Genomic DNA, 17,973 nt, shown 5'->3' with positions numbered 1-17,973 from the left:
CCAATAGGCCCTGCGCATTGGAATAACATAAACAGTAGTATAGACGTAGAAGTACGGGTCTTCCGGGTCACTGGAAACTTTCCTGACTGAATAGGAAGTGATCAGCTTCCCTGGTACAGACAAGAAGGGATTCAGTTTTCCAACAACCGCATAAACATGACAACTTTGCTCCTTAGAATAAGAGTCAATCTCTAGAGTCGTGTGAAACAATAGACAGTTATTTTACTCAGTCAGTTGTGCAGATTACTTTCACCAAGATGCAGAGAATAGAGAGACAGGCGTTTTCAATAAAAAGGTATTATTTATTGAACAGTCTTTCTTCTCATACAAGAGAAATGAATTGCCACAATTGCAAGACTAGTTATTATAAAAAGTGCGTACAGTAAAATGAGGATTGCGAAATAATACTGTAAAAGCATTGATATGGTTTCTTACCCATACAATGGTTAAAATGAATAAAATATATACATTCATATATACATTTAGCTAACGTACTCAACTGGTGCTTCTAACTACGCCTACCCCAGTGTACCTGACCTAAGCCTAATACTTGGGAGGGAGTAAGTAAGTAGCAGTTTTAGTTAAGTTGGTTTTGCCAAGGTTTGCTTCAAGAATTCTCTCTAAGGGTTTAGTCAACACCATACCTCTGGAATAGAATGTTGGAGGTCTTGTATCTCCTTCCAGGACTCAATATCCCAGTCACTCGCAAGAGTAGGCTGGAAACGCCGGAGCTGGATTTTCTCGGCAGGAGAAAAGACAGCGCCTCTCTCAGCGTGTCGAGGAGGAGGAGGGGCAGCGTCCGTGGGCAGCTTGTATCTGCTGGGCTCTGTAAGGGACAGCTGTTCTGCTCCTGTGTTCACCACACCATCGCTATCATCGATGTCGTTGAGGCAGCGTTTGCTTAAGGCAACGTTGGTAATATTTATACCTGAAAGGTGCCTGGTTTGCCGTAAGTTTTTGGACATAAGACGTCAATAAAGATGAAACTAGGAAGTGATCGTCTCTCAATGCTCATTAGAGTTCTATTACTAATCAAAACATAGCAAGCGGGGTTTTCCCAGGTTGCTGAGTTTTATCTTGTTGAAGAACTCTGAGTGTAATCTAAGAATCTTAGACAGTGGCTTCTGCTGTGTCATTTGCTCTAATGAGCTGCAGAGGAAGAGATTCTGAAATGTGGCTCTGATCGTGCTAGGCCAGAGACGAGTTTCTGAAATATTGCTCTTGATCGTTTATGCCATTATAGGGGAATAAATGGATTATAGCCGTATAGGGGCATAAGGTCACAGTAGTGATCGGGGTCCTAGATTAGAACGCGACAGGTCCATACCTTTGTCTTCTCCTCTAGCCAGGAAACCGCACGCCCAAAATTTAGGTTCCAAATTTCTTGTTCATCTCAGCTTCGCCAAATGCCCAGATATTTTACTGGGTCATCTGCCCATTTCAGCCAGTTGTCCAGGTAGAAAGGCCTGGTGTTCTCTGTAAGTGGGAATAGAGTAGATTTAGTCCAATTTATAAATAGACCAGATAGCCCGCCGAACTTCGTAAGCTCGCTAAGTAGCGGGCTGAGATTAACTTCCGGAGCCGTAATGTACACGGTCATATCGCTTGCGTATAAAGAAATAAGAAGCCCTTTAGTGCTAAATCACAATCCCCTTGCCGCATGATGGTGGCGTAACCTAGCAGCTATTGGCTCCATCACAATGGCAAAGAGGAGAGAGAAAAGCAGCAGCCCTGACGAATCCAGCGGGATATGTAACTAGGTTCTGATAAAAGTCCATTCATGCGCAGTCTGGTAGAGGGAGCCGTGTAGAGCAGCTTTATTAGTGGTATAAATGTCAGACTGATGCCCATCCTCCCTAGAATAGCAAAACGGTATGGCCACTCCAGCGCATCAAACGCCATAGTTGTGTCTAGAAACACCACAAGTGCCTTAACCCTGGTATTTAAATAATGCCGCACCGTGAAGAATGTGAGGAGATTGTGGGAAGTGGATCTGCCCAGGATGAAGCCATACTGATCGGGTCTCGCAATCCGAGGGAGCAGAGGTTGCAGTCTGTTCGCGAGCAATTTGGCATAAATCTTAGCGTCAATATTAATCCGGGAGAGCAGCCTGTAAGAGTCTATCTCGTGATTTGGTTTACCTGGTTTTGGAATAGTCTAAATTATCGCCTCTTGCATAGACGGAGGAAGCATTCCGGAAGTCTGAGCCTCCTCGTAGACTGCAAGGAGCTGGGGTGTTAGTAAGTCAGCATGTGCCTTATAAAAGGCGGTCGTCAAACCGTGTGATCCCCGGGACTTGTCCATTGGCAGACTGCTAATTACCTGCAGGCTGTCATTAGATGTAAAGGGTTCCTCAAGGTATTCTCCATGTGCCCTGCCGAGCCATAATAACTCAATAGACTCAAGGAATGGCTGGAGCCCCTCTGGTACCGTCTGATGGGTGGCTGTGTATAATTTAGTATAGAACTTGGTGAAGCGGACAATGACCCCCTGATGCCCTCTGATGACAGTGGAATCATCACCTGTTATCTCAGATATTTAAGTGACTGTGTGCGATTCACCAGGGTTTTACCTGGCCTGTGGCCCTCCCCATAGCGCCTAGCTTGGGTATATTTGCCCAGAAACTGTACCTCCCTAAGGGCCTCTTCCTCAAATTCAATGAGCGACTCCTCAATAGACAGTAAAAGTGCATGTTCCTCTGTGGCATATTATATGGGTTTCAGCTCCCTGATACAGGTCTCCAGAGCAGTCACCAAGCCTCTGATAACCTTGAGTACCCCTGCTTGGCGAGAGAAGCATTTCCCCTTATAACCACTTTAAATGCCTCCCAATGCATTGCATGTGAGGAGACAGACCTGGCATTGATGGCAAAGTATTCCTCGATGTCACTATGTATCTCCAACCTAAAGGCAGAGTCTAACAGTGCATTAGGGGAAAGCTTCCAGCTAAACATCTTTTGTGGTGTATATGGGACAGTTAGCAGTAGCAGACATGGGGCGTGGTCAGACAGCGTTCTGGGGAAATGTATGGTGTCTATGGTCCTTGCGCAATGTCTCGGGAGACCAGCCAATAATCCAGCCTGGACCAAGCACCATAATGAGCAGATATGCATGTGCCCTCTGCCACGCTCGAATTCCTCTGCCTCCAAGTATCCACCAAGCTTTCATCTTCTACTAGTGTTTAGGGCTTCCCTAGAGTTAGGGTGTAGTATGCGAGAGCTGCCCTTTCTGTCTAGCCAAGGTATGGTTTAGCACTACGTTAAAATCGCCCGCTCCCCCCCCTCCCATATTATAGTGTCACACACGACGACTTGCATTTTGGCCTATACTGCTCGAAAGAATTTGGGACAATCGGTATTTTGTCCATATACTGCAGCAATTGTCATCCTCACGCCTCCCAATACCCCACTAAGAAACACATAGCGGCCCTCAGGATCTATGTGGAATCTACATTTTTCCAATCAAGCCCTTGCTGAAGCACTACCGCAACCCCCCTCACATAATTAGAGAAGATGGAGGAGAAAGTATAACCTCAATATTTGCTGTGTAATTTAAGGGGGGGATGTGCTGTTCAAGTGGGTCTCTTGGAGCAAACCAATGTCAATGTGATGCCTGCTCAAGTAAGAATGAACTAATCTAACTTTCCTGCAGTCATTCACTCCCCTGATGTTCCAGGTTAGGAATCTTTATTTAATCATCCCGGTTTGGGGCATGTGCGCCCAGATTCTATTTTTAGGACGGTCAGTGCATAGGAAACCTAGCTCATCCCATGTGCCAGTGTCTGTGAAACCGCTAATTCGGGTGAATTCCACACTAAATTATTCTGAAGATTGCGAGTAGTTACATCATTGAGTTCTTCATGAAATGCTACCCTGATAAACTTACTCAACATATCAACACCACCCCTCTCTCCACCCATACCAAACCCCCAATCAGGTTGTGCAAGACACCCCCCCCCCCTTAAGCAAGGACAAAACAGTACATCCCAGAGCAACACCTGGAAGCAAAACTTGGGAGCTCTCCCCAGAGGCATGGGTTCATCTGCGAACAGCCCAGCCAAAAGGCGGGGTGGCCGAGAGTATTAATGAGAACCAACGGCATGCGAGCTAAAATTCCCACAACTTAGCAAAACTGTAGCAGTAGGCTGGCCACAGATCAACTCTAGTGTCCCACAAACTCCAATTACAATACATTCAGAGGTCACAAGCTACTCAACAAGTAGTGTCCAGCAGCCAAACACAGTGTTCAGTCATTATCACTGAGGTGTTCGCCAGAGTTCAAAGTATTTGCAGGTTTTGCTGCTTGTTTCGGCCTACAGATATGTTTCGCAAACTTCATGGCCGATTTCACGTCCGTGAAAAAATGGGTAGTACCATTTTGAGATACCTTCAGTTCAGCAGAGTAGAGTAGAGCGTATGGAATCTCCGCCTGCAGGAGCATACGCTTGACTGGCACAAATTCACGGCGTGCTTCTTGCACTGTGGGGGTGAAATCGGGAAAAAATTAGATAGTGTTACCCTTGTGGTGGATTGTCCCACGTTCTCTGGCCAGGCACAGCACGGCATCTCGTTAATTCAGCAGCTGAGCCAGGATCGGAATGGGATTGGACCCCACAGGCAGCTTTGGTCCCAAGATACGATGTGCCCTAGCCACAATGAAAACGGTCTAAGTCAGATCCGAATAGCCCGTGTAGAAGTTTCTCCACAAACGTCTCCATTTTGAAGATGGCCTTTGTCTCAGGCACACCCGTGATGTGGATGGTGTTACGTCTGGATCAAGCTTCCAGGTCATCGTTCTTAGCCCTGATCAGAGTCAATATTTTGTCCATTTGCAGCAGCTGCTCTTTGGCCTCAACCTTGAAGTCGTGTGCATTAGAGGTGCGGTTCTCGAACTGGTCCAGTCTGTTTTCGTGCATGTCCATGTGTTTCCAGACTTAATCTAGTTGGGAGGTGACATCAAGCTCAGTATCTATGGTCTTTAAGCTGGACCTCATCACCAGCAAGAGTGCACGCAAATCTTCTCCCTGGTCATCTGCGTTGGTTGCGGCGGGGTTGTCTCCCTCTCCCTCTGTACCAGAATCTGTTTGTCTTGTCTCTCTTTTATTTTCAAAGGACAGTTTAGATCGTTTGGTATCGTGCTTGCCCATGGCTGTTAGGCGGCGGTGTCCTGAGTGTGATCGGGAATGCAGGCTGTCTTCTCGGCTTTACGTATCCCCCACCACTCTCCAGTAAGGCAACAGGAGCACCCAATGCTCCCAACAACTGTCCGCAAGGTTAAAGAGCACCAGTACCGTTATCAATAGTAAGGCGGGGGGCCTAGTTACGAAGGATCACTCGCAGTGACTTTAGGCAGCAAGAGGGAAAATCTTCCCGCATGTCCCCCACAGCGTGTCTGTGGCATTCTCACCTCTGTCTCAACAGCAGCTGGCCAGTTTCAGCAAGTGTCTCAGGGGAGGTCTACGATCTACGGTGGAGCCGCAATGTATTCACCATAGGGCAACCAGTCCATGGAAGCAGAGATTCCTCTGCGCACTTCTATCTCTCAACACCCCCACTGAGGTCTACCGATATTTCCGACTGTCCCAGGGCCGATTCAGCACACCAGTCACGATTGGCCCCGCACCTCTCCAGGTAATATCCCTGAGCCACTAGATCAAAGTTCTGTGAGCTCTCAGTATTTTGTTAGAAGCCTCCGCATCACAGCGCCAGAAACAGGCCCAGACACAGTCAATGAACAGGCGCGTGATGTTATTTATTTGCTCACCTCTAGAGGCAGCTTAGGGGGCAGCACGTGGGCACTCTGATGTCTTGAGTCAAGGCCTCCAGCCTCCTCACGCTCGGCTCCTCAGCTCAGCTTGTGTCCCGGATTACATCTCTGGCTCCCGCAAACTGTGGCCCCTCCCATTCCTTCCTGAGACGAATCCGTCAATCTTCCACGCCAACATGGGAGCTGCAGTACAGACGCCGGTGGGTGTCCGTTACGCCTTCCTCCCTCTGCAAGATGGCGGACCCACGGACCCAGAGGTAGGTGTGCGATCCGGCTCTTCTCTCCAGATGAATCAGCCTGAGCCGCCGATCAGTTCAGGCCTCAAGCCTGCGCTTCGTTCCGGAATCATCAGGGCCTCCAGCGTCCCAGGTCAGCGCACGCACGGTCCAGCCGGTATCGTGGCAGGCCCGAACCTCGCCACTGGGCTGGGAGTATTCGGAGCGGTCTCTTCCCCCTAAAATGGTGTTGCTGTGCGCCCCGTGCCTCTGGGTACACAGAGCTCAGAATATCGTGCACCGTTGGTCCCACTGAAGGGCAGATTTTACCTCGGACGGCAAAGCGCACTCAAAGAGTGGCCATCAAGCTACTCAGTGAGACCACGCCCCTCTCATTTAAAATCATCTTTAATGGTAAAGTCGGATTTTAAGTCTCAATTCTGATAATGGCACTTTTAGAAAATTGGCATTTTCTTGTCCTTACCATTTGGTTCCTTTGTCTTTTCCTCCCAGACAGACAAAGGGGAACTAGATGTTGGTAGGATAGGGCATTCCGCTAGGATGAGAGGGATGGAGCAGTTCTCTGCCTCAATTACATTTCAAAGGGGCTGCTTCTGCACATTCACAAAGAACTTGACAACAGGCGTTTGTCACCCCAGACATCTTGGGGCCTGGGCAGGGGATGGAAGACAATTTCAGAACCAGATGGGGGAGATCTAGAAGTTTCTCCCAATTCAAAGCTGGCAACTGGTGTACATATTGGACCCTCATACCAACTCTTCAGTACACTCCTGGACACTACAGAAGGAGTACAATGCTGTCAGAGGACTGCCCTGCTCTCCGAAAAGGAAGACTGGATATGCTCACTTCTTCCTGGGCAGAGTGACTCCAGCGGTCAGGTGACTGACCTCCTGTTCTGAGCTACAGGGACACAACAATCTCCAGAGACCTCACTGCATCTGCCCAGTTGACCTGTTGCACTGGACCTGCCTGAGCCCTGCTGGCCTTTGCTGGAGTTCCTGATCCCCGAAGTGGTGCCTCCCCAGGTCCTGGGCCCTTGGCTGCCATCATTATTTAGCTCCTCTTGTGAAGTAAAGGAAAATTCCAGAAATTTTGGGCTGTTCACAACCCTGAACGGGCCTATTCACGGTGAGATCTTTCCGCCTGCGACGACTGCTTTGGTGGACCCGACTGGTAACACAATATCTGCACTTCACACTGCAGCATTGACAGCCTTCGGTGACACCAATTTGAAGCTCCAGCAATCATCTACAACGCTCACCGAGATTTTTGCACTACAGCTATGACTGTCGGCAACGGCTGACCTGCTCTTCGCCCTATAGTGATGACCATTCGCAAAACTCCCCCTGCTCCTCGTGGCCTTCTCCATCGCGTGCTAGAAACTTCGCACCAGACTCTGAGTAGCTTTTTCATTGGGTCTCACCTGATCCCTGTATCTGACCTTCACACCACTACAGTAATTCTGTACTTGTGACTTTCCCCTTGTCTAGCACGACCAGATACCTGCAAGTGGCGCTTTGTGCTTTTTGGTGCTATACTTATCTAAATATTTGAAATTGCATATTTCCTGTTCTATTTTTGGAAATGTTGTTGTTTTGGTCTCTAAATGTTTATTAAAATGTACTCTATTTTTCTAAATTGGTGTGGGATTTTTCTAAATTGGTGTGCTATATAAATACATAACACATTGCCTCAGATAAACCCTAACTTCTTTTGGGCCTCTAAGTTTAACCTGAATGCTCTAGTGTTCAGCAAAGCTTAATTTAGTGACTTTTGCAGTTCACCCTGTCAGGGATTATGGTTGTTGCTTGAGAATGGTATCCACCCCCCCACCCCAAAAAACAAATTTCCCACAATTTGTTTTCTGATAACAGAACTTGGTGTGTACTGCAGGTCCTTATCGAGAAAGGGTCTATCTGTCTAAAACTAAGAGTCAGTTTGGGCTCTGGAATTGAAGTTTAACCGTAGGTTCCAGGAATCTCTATTGCCCACTTCCAGTTAGTGAATGGTTTTAACACAATATATTGTTGACACACACCATTTTATAACCCTGTAGTAAATTATAGCACTTCATCTATACTATTTTACAGATTACAAGATTACAAGATTCCTAATCCACAGTTCTCACAAGGGAATGTTATCTGGCCAACAAAGATATTTGTATATACCTGTACATAAATTGCACTGTATATTTCTCCATTCACAGAGCACTTTTCACTGAAAGTCACTTTATACTTGACAGTCACTGCAGACATTGAATGTTATCTAAGAATGATTGCAATTCGGATACCAAATGTTTGAAATTTCTTAATACAATTATTTGATTACGTGGTTTAAAGTTTTTGAGCATTTATTTCTCAAACTGTTGGACTTGTATCAGAGAGCTTGTGGTCTCATTTAATGAATATATTTCAAAAGTAATTGGTCTTACCCGACAGAACCATTTTTATTTTAACTACAAATACCCAGGTTCTGAGGGACACAGGGTTACCCCTTTTCTTGAAGAAATAAAGACAACATTAACTCCTGAACCTCAAGAAGATCTAGAAGAAGAAATCTTTTATGAAGAGGAGGAGGAACAAAATTACGAGGGTTATGAGGCTTCGGAATAACAGGAGACACAGTGGCAGGACCTCAAAACCAATTTGTTTGAACATGGTGTGGATACTTATCCTTCAGGGCCATCACCATCTGACAATATTGTGTTGTACAACCAAGTAATTAAAAAGGCAGCAGACCGGTATGGGGTCCAGTTAGAGAAGGAGAACTCTCAATCATGTTTTCTTTAAGAAACTCTCCTGCCTACACCATCAAGAAACCAATTTCTTCTTATGCTGTCAAGAGTGTTGGATCAAGGAAAGGAGGCTTTTAAACAACCTGCATCATGCACGGCAGTTACTCCTATAGCAGAGAAGAAGTACAAACACCCTTCCAAATACCCAATCTACGTAAAGGGTACAGTGCCAGCAGCTTTAATAATATCAACTGCTAAGAAAAGAGCTAATATCCCAAGCACAACAAGGCCTCCTCCAGACAAGGAGAGTGAGAGGATGGACCTCGTGGGTCAAGAGGTGAAGAGAAGTGCAGCAACTCAATGGTGCATTGCAAATTCCAAAGCATTGCTCAACTGTCACGCCTATCAACATTGGGAAGAAATAGGGGAGTTGATGAAACATCTCCTTAAACAATACCAAAAGAGGGCAGCACTCTTGTAGAGGATGGCAAAAACATCACCCACACATGCTTAAAATCCGCACTGGATGCAGCTGACCCATCAAGCAGACGAATGATGATAGACATCACAGAAAGAAGACATACCTGGCTACTAATTTCAAGTTTCAAACCCGATGTACAAACTAATATTCTAAATGCACCATTTAATGGAGAACAACTAATCGGGAGTGCAGTAGATGAGGTTTTTAATCAGTTAAAGAAGGACAATGAAACGGCAAAGCCAATTGGGGCTTTGCAATTCAGAAGTAATATACGTTGAGGATCACTACCTTCACAAAACCCACAGGAAAGGGGCACCTTACATCTAGGAACCTCCCAACAAACAAATCTGGGAGGAAGTAAGTCAAACCACCAACAACACGGTTGGCAGTACCAGCAGGGAAGACTGTCTTTTCTCTAACCCCAAGCAAAAGAGGACAACCACAAACGGGAGGAGCTCCCCTGCAGATAAGTGACTCAACAATTATTACGAGACACTCTAAAGACATACAGGAATGCAGTATGTATTGCAATTTATATAGCGCACGTATCACCCGAAGGCATCAAGGCGCTTGCCTTGGGAACCCGTCCTGGGATTCCCCTGTGAGATAACCCCAGCAGGGTATCCACAAGGTGAAAGCCAGGCATCCCGCCGCGAGGGGCCGTAGTGGAGATTAAGCAAGCTATTGCCCAGAGTCGCAGAGTGTGAACCAGTGAGTCGAGTAGGCACCGGCACGAGAATTATCGAGTCCGTGGAATTTTTGAGCCCAAGACCCGCCGAGGAGGGGAATTGAACCCTGGTCCAGGACCGATCTCAGCTTCCGGGTCTGCCGCCTCTAACCCCTGAGCCACACTTCTCCACTATGCAGTAAAAAAAACAAAAGACAATCCAAGCTGCAAAAATAGAACATCAAGAGCTCCTACATTCATAACCAGGTGGAGGCTGAATCAAAAACTCAGGATTGGAGGAAGATCAACTCAGACAAATGGGTTTTAAACATAATACAATACGGATATTCCATGGAATTAGTCAAGACACCTCCAGACAAGTGTCTAAGGAGAAAGTTGTATTCAAAGGAGGAAACAACACATCCACTCAAGGAAGTAGAGAAAATGTTGGCAAAAGATGTAATAGAATTAGTGCCAAAGATGGTAATGAACAAGGGAAATTATTCAACATATTTCCTAATCCCAAAAGCTGATGGAACATTACGCCCAATACTAGACCTGAGGTTTTGAACATGTTTATACAAATGAAAAAAATCAAAATGACAACCCTGCAAGAGGTAATATCATAACTACAACTTTGGGTTCACATGGCTACAATAGATTTAAAGGGAACAATAGATTTAAAGGGCGCATATTGCCAATTCCCATGAACACAGGCCACAAGAGACTCCTCAGATTTGTGGTAGACAAAAGACACTCAGTAATTGGTGCTCGCATTTGGAATAAAATCTGCACCACAAGTACTCACAAAGTGTTTAGTAGCAGTGCACCTGCAAAAACAAGGTATACTCATTTATCCTTAACTAAACGACTGGCTGGTAAGGGCAAACTCACACAAGAGATGCAAAAGTCACATTCTGCAAGTATTAGTATTGAAGACTCTATTCCAGCTAGGGTTCTCAATAAACATGGAGCAGTCATCTCCAGAACAAGAACAGTTATTGAGGGCCAGGATACATTCAATTAAATGGAAAGAAGAAGACAACACTGGCAATATTGAAGGAAATGTGTATAACCAGAGGGAAAAGGAGGTACTGAAGAACAGGTCGTCCTCCTAAAAAGTCATATGAAGAAATGAGCACAGATTCTGGGTTCGGAGACCTGTCTCGTGTGGTGGCTAACTTCAAAATAATATTTAAGTGTAGCCGAAAAAGAAAGAAAAAATGTCTTTCTTTAGTCCCCTCACTCACCGGAGTTTCCTCACGGTGACATGCTTCATCATTGGGGCCATCCCAGTTCTCTACGAAAAGGGGCGTGCTACGACTTGCGAACTACGTAGGAGCACTATAGTTGTGAAGGACTATGTATGGTGCAAAAAAGTGTAGTGGGGTGGAGTGGGTGAATGTGTAAATTAAAAATACCGTGCTAGTGAGCCTCAATGTTTTATTTTGCTCCTAGACTGGTATGTTAAAAGTGGGGTTATACTGTACACCGACCAACTATGTAGGTAGGTTCAGTATATGGTCAACATGTTTCACGCTACCCCTAGCGTTTCGTCAGGACCATACAGGGACCAGTCCTGTATATGCCAGTCCTAGAAACCTAAATTAAGGTTAAGGATTCATTAGTGAAAAAAAGTATTTACAATGATGAACTCTGCTTGATTTAAACACATGCGTGGTTCAAAATACATACACGATAACTTTCGGACGTATATATTGCTCACTGAAGAACCTGTAAGAAAAATGAATAAACAGAGTTTAAAAAACACCTTTCCCCTTTCTCAGAGAGATCGGGGTCATGTAAGTCCTTCATGATGCACGTTTTCAATACATATACATGTATATATGCATACTCTATATGGTGCTTTTGCCCCATATTGGTGCGTGCAAGCTCTCAGGTCCGGTGTTTGCTAGATAAAAACACGTAAGGTGATTGTGACGTGAAATATCTGTACAAACATTCAAAAGTGACTAACTAAGACAAAGACGGTGAACACACACTACATTTAACATGAAAGTCAAGGTAAAATCCCAAATATTTACATTTGTAGGTGCTTAATAGCACGTCATGGTCTCTGAGAGGGGCGGTGTCGCCTCGGTGGAAACAATGCTGTAATTTACGGGATTGATAAAGCACGGTTAGTTTTTAAGAAACCGAAGGTTATCTGAGCGGTAGCTTTTTCAGAGACATTACTCTCTTTTCTCTGGCATGAGAAACGGGGTGGTTCACTTACTTCCTAATCAGCAACGCCGTGCGGTATTACCTAGCTGCTTCCCCTCGGACCGCATCTTGAAATGCGTTCCGCAGGCTCCGTTTATGTTTCCTTTCGTTTTCGGGTTGAGTCTAGACCGCCTCGTTTGAGCGGCCATATTGAGAGGATGCAAATGGTCATTACGGGGAAGTCTTTTTTCAGTTTCATTAGTTCTAGTTTTGACAAATGCAAAAATTAATATTGGAAAGGAGTGTGATCTTCATTTTGCGCAAAAATGTCTCGTTTTTTCTAATGCACAACTGGAGAAAGTGTAAGGATTTTAAAAGTTTTTTTAAAAATACAGAATCTCACGAGATACGTAGATGTTGGCATAATTATTCAGAAAAATTGGAAATTATCTCAGTTGAAGACTAAAATGGTGATCATGGTTATTTTGTTCATATATCTGAAGACTTTTCTGGGTCCTATATGTTCTGTTTGGGGTCTGTTTCTGTACTGTTCAAACCACTTTTGTAGGTATTGTAGGTGTTGTTTCAGATTGTTTGTCTTAGTGGTTGAATGCACCCCGGGGTATATCATCATTCAGCCCATGTACATCTGTTTGGAGCTTGAATACCCAATGTTGTTCGTGTTCATGAAGGGTTTTTTCTAAGTTCTCTTTATTCTTAACGCATTCAAAAACCACCCATCTCAGATCATTTGGTGTGTGATTTTTTTTCAGTAAAATGGTTGGTCATGCTTGTGGTCGATCTCTTGCAATGAATATTACTCCTGTGCTCCACAATTCGAGTACTGACTTTCCTTGAGGTCATGCCCACATAGTGCAAATTGCAGGTGCAGGTGATCAGATAGACTACCCCACTTGTATTGCAATTTGAAAAATGTTTGAGTTGCCATGTGGTATTGTTGTTAAACGTAACAGACTTAGTAACTGAAGTCAGGTGACAAACACTACAATTGTTGCACGGGTAGTGGCCGTTTGGTAGTGGATGAAGTCTGTTGGTGCTTTCAGATGGCTTTGGTCGAGTATGGACCAGGTAGTTTTTTAGGTTCATCCCTCTACGATGACTGAACATCGGGTTTGGGATGTTGAGATCGCCACTGTTCAGTATGGTCCAATGTTTTTTAACTATCTTCGTAACCTGGTCAGATACTTTATCAAAGGTTGTAATGCAAATGAGTCTTTCATTTGTTGAGGGGTTCTGGACTTTTGGTTCTAAAAGTGCATCTCTATTGTTGTTGCTTGCCCTTTTGTTGGCCTCCTTTATTACCTTCTTTGGGAAATCCCGTTGTTTCAGTTTTATGCTCAATTCTTCAGCTTGCACATGGTAATCCAGTTTACTAGAACAATTTCGTCTCAACCGTAGGAATTGTCCGAACGGTAGGTTTTGTTTCAGGTGTCTTGGATGGAAGCTGTAAGGTAAGAGGTAGTTTCTCAAAGTTGGTTTGTGGTGGGTAGTTGTTGATAAGATTCCGTCTTTTGCCCAGATGTTCAGGTCCAATAATACCAAATGAGATCTGCTCATTGTGTTGGTGAATCTTAGAAATGGGTCTTGTTCATTAAGCCAAACTCAGAAGTTCATGGCCTCTTCCTCATTGCCATTCCAGATCAACAGAATATCGTCGATATAGCGCTTCCACAGCTTTATCTGATTAGTATATGGGTTATCCATGGTGAGGATTTTCTTCTTTTCTAAATGGTGGACATACAACCCGGCTACGCTCGGCGCAAATGTACTGCCCATACTGGTCCCGTGTTGTTGACGGTACAATGTCTCTTCGAAATGGAAGAAGTTTTCCGTAAGGGCCAGGCGACAACACTCAAGAACTACATGTCTTGGTGTGTGATATGTCATTCTTCCTCAAAGAGAACTTCCTCCTGGATTTCCAGTGTTTCTTTGTGTGGTAGACTGGTGTAGAGGCTCTCCACATCTAGACTTATTAGTATGCTAGATGTGGGGTCAAAGCTCTTGTCCTTCAGTAGGCAAAGTACATCCTTTGTATCTTTTGAGTAGGTGTCCATTTTTTGAACTATCGGTCGGAGGAACGCGTCGGCGTACTTCGACAAGGGTTCCAAAATAGATCCTATTCCCGACACTATAGGTCTCCCTGGTGGTTGTTCCAGACGTTTGTGGATTTTCGAGATCGTGTAGAAATAAGGAATGGTGGGTCTAGAATTCACTAAGAATTCCGATTCTTTCTTGTCCATCCAATCATTGATCATGCTTTCCTCGATAAGGTGTGCGATACAGATCCGTAACCTTTCCGTGGGGTCTTCCTTGATAACGGTGTAGTTCCTGGTGTCTGCAAGGAGACGTAGACATTCCTGTCTATAATCTTCAGTGTTTTGCAGGACAATCGCCCCACCTTTGTCCTCTGGTTTTATAGTTATGGTATTGTTCTTGGATAGATCCTGGATAGCTCTAAACTCAAGGTTGCTTGTGTTCTTAAAAACCTTGATTGTATTGGGGTCCAGGTCTTTTACATCCTTCATAACGGCTTTTCCAAAAGCTAGTAATTCAACTGGTAGGCTATGAGGAGGTGGGACAAAAGTTGATTTCTTCTTCAGTCCTGTATCAGTATCTCTAGTAGTTGTCTGATCTTTGTCTTTGAAGAAGACCTGGAGTTTCAATTTTTAAAATCCTTGCACTTTCTCCAGTTGTGCATTAGAAAAAACAAGACATTTTTGCGCAAAATAAAGACCACACTCCTTTCCAATATTAATTTTTGCATTTATCAAAACTAGAACTAATGAAACTGAAAAAAGACTTCCCCGTAATGACCATTTGCATCCTCTCAATATGGCCGCTCAAACGAGGCGGTCTAGCTGACCCTCCCACCCACTGATACTATCTGCCGTCCTCGCCCTCGTGGTGAGCTGTGACCGTCCTGTCCCGTGCAGAAGCGGTCGCTCCCCTCACCTCCTCTGAGCCTGACTTCACATCGCACTGCCTCCTCTGAAGACGCTCTGTGCACTCCGGTATCTTAGCGCTTTGAATCCTCTGAGACGCCTGTGCCCCATTACAGCAGCGCTTTATCTCCTCTGAGTCGTTTTGTGCCCCGTGATTATTACGTAGCGACTGGAATCCTCTGAGACGCTTTGTGCCTGCACTACAATCACGCGCTCCCCTGCAGGATATTTAATAGCATCGCGGTTGGCTTTTGCAAAGTATTTTATTGTCTGACTGCTGATTTGCTAATAGCGCGACTCCACTGCTGCCTAGAATTACATTTCACCCATAGCACTCCATTGTTTGTTTTGGTTGCTGCCATTTTGTTTGTTGTGCCGTCCCAGACCCTCCCTCCACCTCGCTCCCGCCTCCCAGCTGACCCTCCCACCCACTGATACTATCTGCCGTCCTCGCCCTCGTGGTGAGCTGTGAGCGTCCTCTCTCGTGCAGAAGCGGTCGCTCCCCTCACCTCCTCTGAGCCTGACTTCACATCGCACTGCCTCCTCTAAAGACGCTCTGTGCACTCCGGTATCGTAGCGCTTTGAATCCTCTGAGACGCCTGTGCCCCATTGCAGCAGCGCTTTATCTCCACTGAGTCGTTTTGTGCCCCGTGATTATTACGTAGCGCCTGGAATCCTCTGAGACGCTTTGTGCCTGCACTACAATCACGCGCACGCCTGCAGGATATTTAATAGCATCGCGGTTGGCTTTTGCAAAGTATTTTTTGTCTGACTGCTGATTTGCTAATAGCGCGACTCCACTGCTGCCTAGAATTACATTTTACCCATAGCGCTCCATTGTTTGTTTTGGTTGCTGCTATTTTGTTTGTTGTGGCGTCCCAGACCCTCCCTCCACCTCGCTCCCGCCTCCCAGCTGACCCTCCCACGCTCCGCCCCCCTCCACTCTTCATTTAAGACAAAAGGTCCCACGCGCAGCGTCCACGTGCTGCGGTCGCGCCGAAGGTGCGCCAAAGGTAAGCCCGTCTGCGCCCGTCCGCGCCTGGACCGCGCCTAGCGCCAGACCCCCTGGCCCCCGCAAACCGCACTCTGGCCGCATCAAGTATGATGCAGCCACCCTCCTAGCCCTTAACCCCGGACGTACTCCCCAATGCTTCGAAGCTTCCCCAGGACGTACTCATGGGCCCTTCGCATGCCACTTCTGCAAATTCACCAGCGTCAAGACCCTTACCACAACCACTAACCCCAAACACAGGTCCGACCCTAACCACCTGAAGTGCATCCTGCTGAACACCCGCTCGGTCCACCGACACGCCACCGAACTCTGGGATCTACTTGACGTTATATCACCAGACATCGCCTTCCTCACTGAAACATGGATGAATGCATCATCCACACCCGACATCGCCATAGCCATCCCGGACAATTACAAGATCATTCGTAAAGACCGCCCCGTCCAAACAGGAGGCATCGCCATCGTCTATAAAAACACAGTCAAAATCACGACTAGCTCCGACGCTAACCTTTCCACCGCCGAACACCTCCACTTCCAGGTCCACACTGACCCCAGAACCACACTCAGAGGCACCCTCATCTACAGGCCTCCAGGAACACGTAAACAATTCAGCGAGGACATCACTGACTTCATCAGTCCACATGCCCTCGCCTCCGTGAACTGCATCCTACTAGGAGACCTCAACTTCCACATGGAAAAGAATAACGACAGCAACACCACCACCCTACTGGATAACCTAGCTAATCTCGGACTCAAACAACTTGTTGACACCCCCACCCACATAGCCGGACATACGCTAGACCCAATCTTCACTTCCAGCAAACACATCTCCTTCGATCGCACCACAGCTCTCCATTGGACGGACCACAGTTGTGTTCACTTCAGCTACAAAACCACCTCGACCCACAACCCCCCACAACCTATTCCCCGACGAAAATGGAACAAAATCACCACCGACCAACTCCTCACATCGCTCAACCAAAACCCACCCGCCCTCTCATCTGACCCTAACCAAGCTGCCATCAAATTCAAATAATGGATCACTCACAGCGCTGACGAATTAGCACCCTTGAAAAACCATCACACCAAACAAGACAGCAAAAAGGCCCCCTGGTTCAACGATGACCTTAAAAAATCCAAGAAACTTTGCCGTACTCTAGAGAAAACATGGAGAAAAAACCCAACCACCGACAACATGACCACCTTCAAGGCAGCCACTCGCAAACACCACCAGCTGATTCGATCCACCAAGAAATCAGCTTTCAAGAATCGACTCGACAACAATGCCCATAACAGCAAGGAACTATTCAATATCGTCAAAGAATTCACCAACCCCACCGCAGCCTCAAACGACATCACCCCCTCCCAAGACCTCTGCGACTCGTTATCCTCCTTCTTCTACAACAAAATTGCCGACATACATAACAGCTTCGAAAACAATACCAACGAACAATCCTACCCACCCCCCTCAGAACCTATTTTTTTTTTTTTTTTAATTAAAAAAAAAAAATACGTGAGGGTGTGTGCATGCCCTTGACATTCCAGGTACAAAATTTAACCGTAGCCATCACAGTATGCATCGCGCTCAAGCACCCAGCCCCCACCTCCCCCCAACCCCCAGCCCACCCCACCCACACACACACAGCGGCCGCGGACAGTGGCTATTGTTACCCCTTGCCCACTCCCACAGTCCCAGGGATGCACGTTGTAGCAATGTAATGTCCACACTAGTCTCAAAAGGAAGAACTTTAACAGAAACATAATACCAAAAGGGCAACGACAGAACGAGTCGCCGCCCAAACGCTCTATCGAGCTTAATCAATCCGTGAGTTCAATGGGGGGATGACGAAGTTCAGCACGTGAGTAAAGCAAGTGAGTTCAAGTCACCAAGAGAGCTGTGGCAGCTCCCCTCCACGGGCAGTATGTCTAGGGGCACCAAATGTCAGTGGCAG

The 17,973-nt window shown here is 46.1% G+C and overlaps 1 protein-coding gene across 2 annotated transcripts in view; it reads left to right on the top strand.

The window, feature by feature from the left end:
• TEFM (transcription elongation factor, mitochondrial) overlaps window positions 1-17,973 on the top strand; it is a 186,880-nt gene that overhangs the window by 103,275 nt on the left and 65,632 nt on the right. The window lies entirely within an intron of this gene.

This window comes from Lissotriton vulgaris, chromosome 7 (genome assembly GCF_964263255.1).
Source record: "Lissotriton vulgaris chromosome 7, aLisVul1.2, whole genome shotgun sequence".
Lineage (NCBI taxonomy): Eukaryota > Metazoa > Chordata > Amphibia > Caudata > Salamandridae > Lissotriton > Lissotriton vulgaris.
The sequence above is the reverse complement of the archived record's forward strand: the minus strand, read 5'-3'. Positions and strand labels throughout refer to the sequence as shown.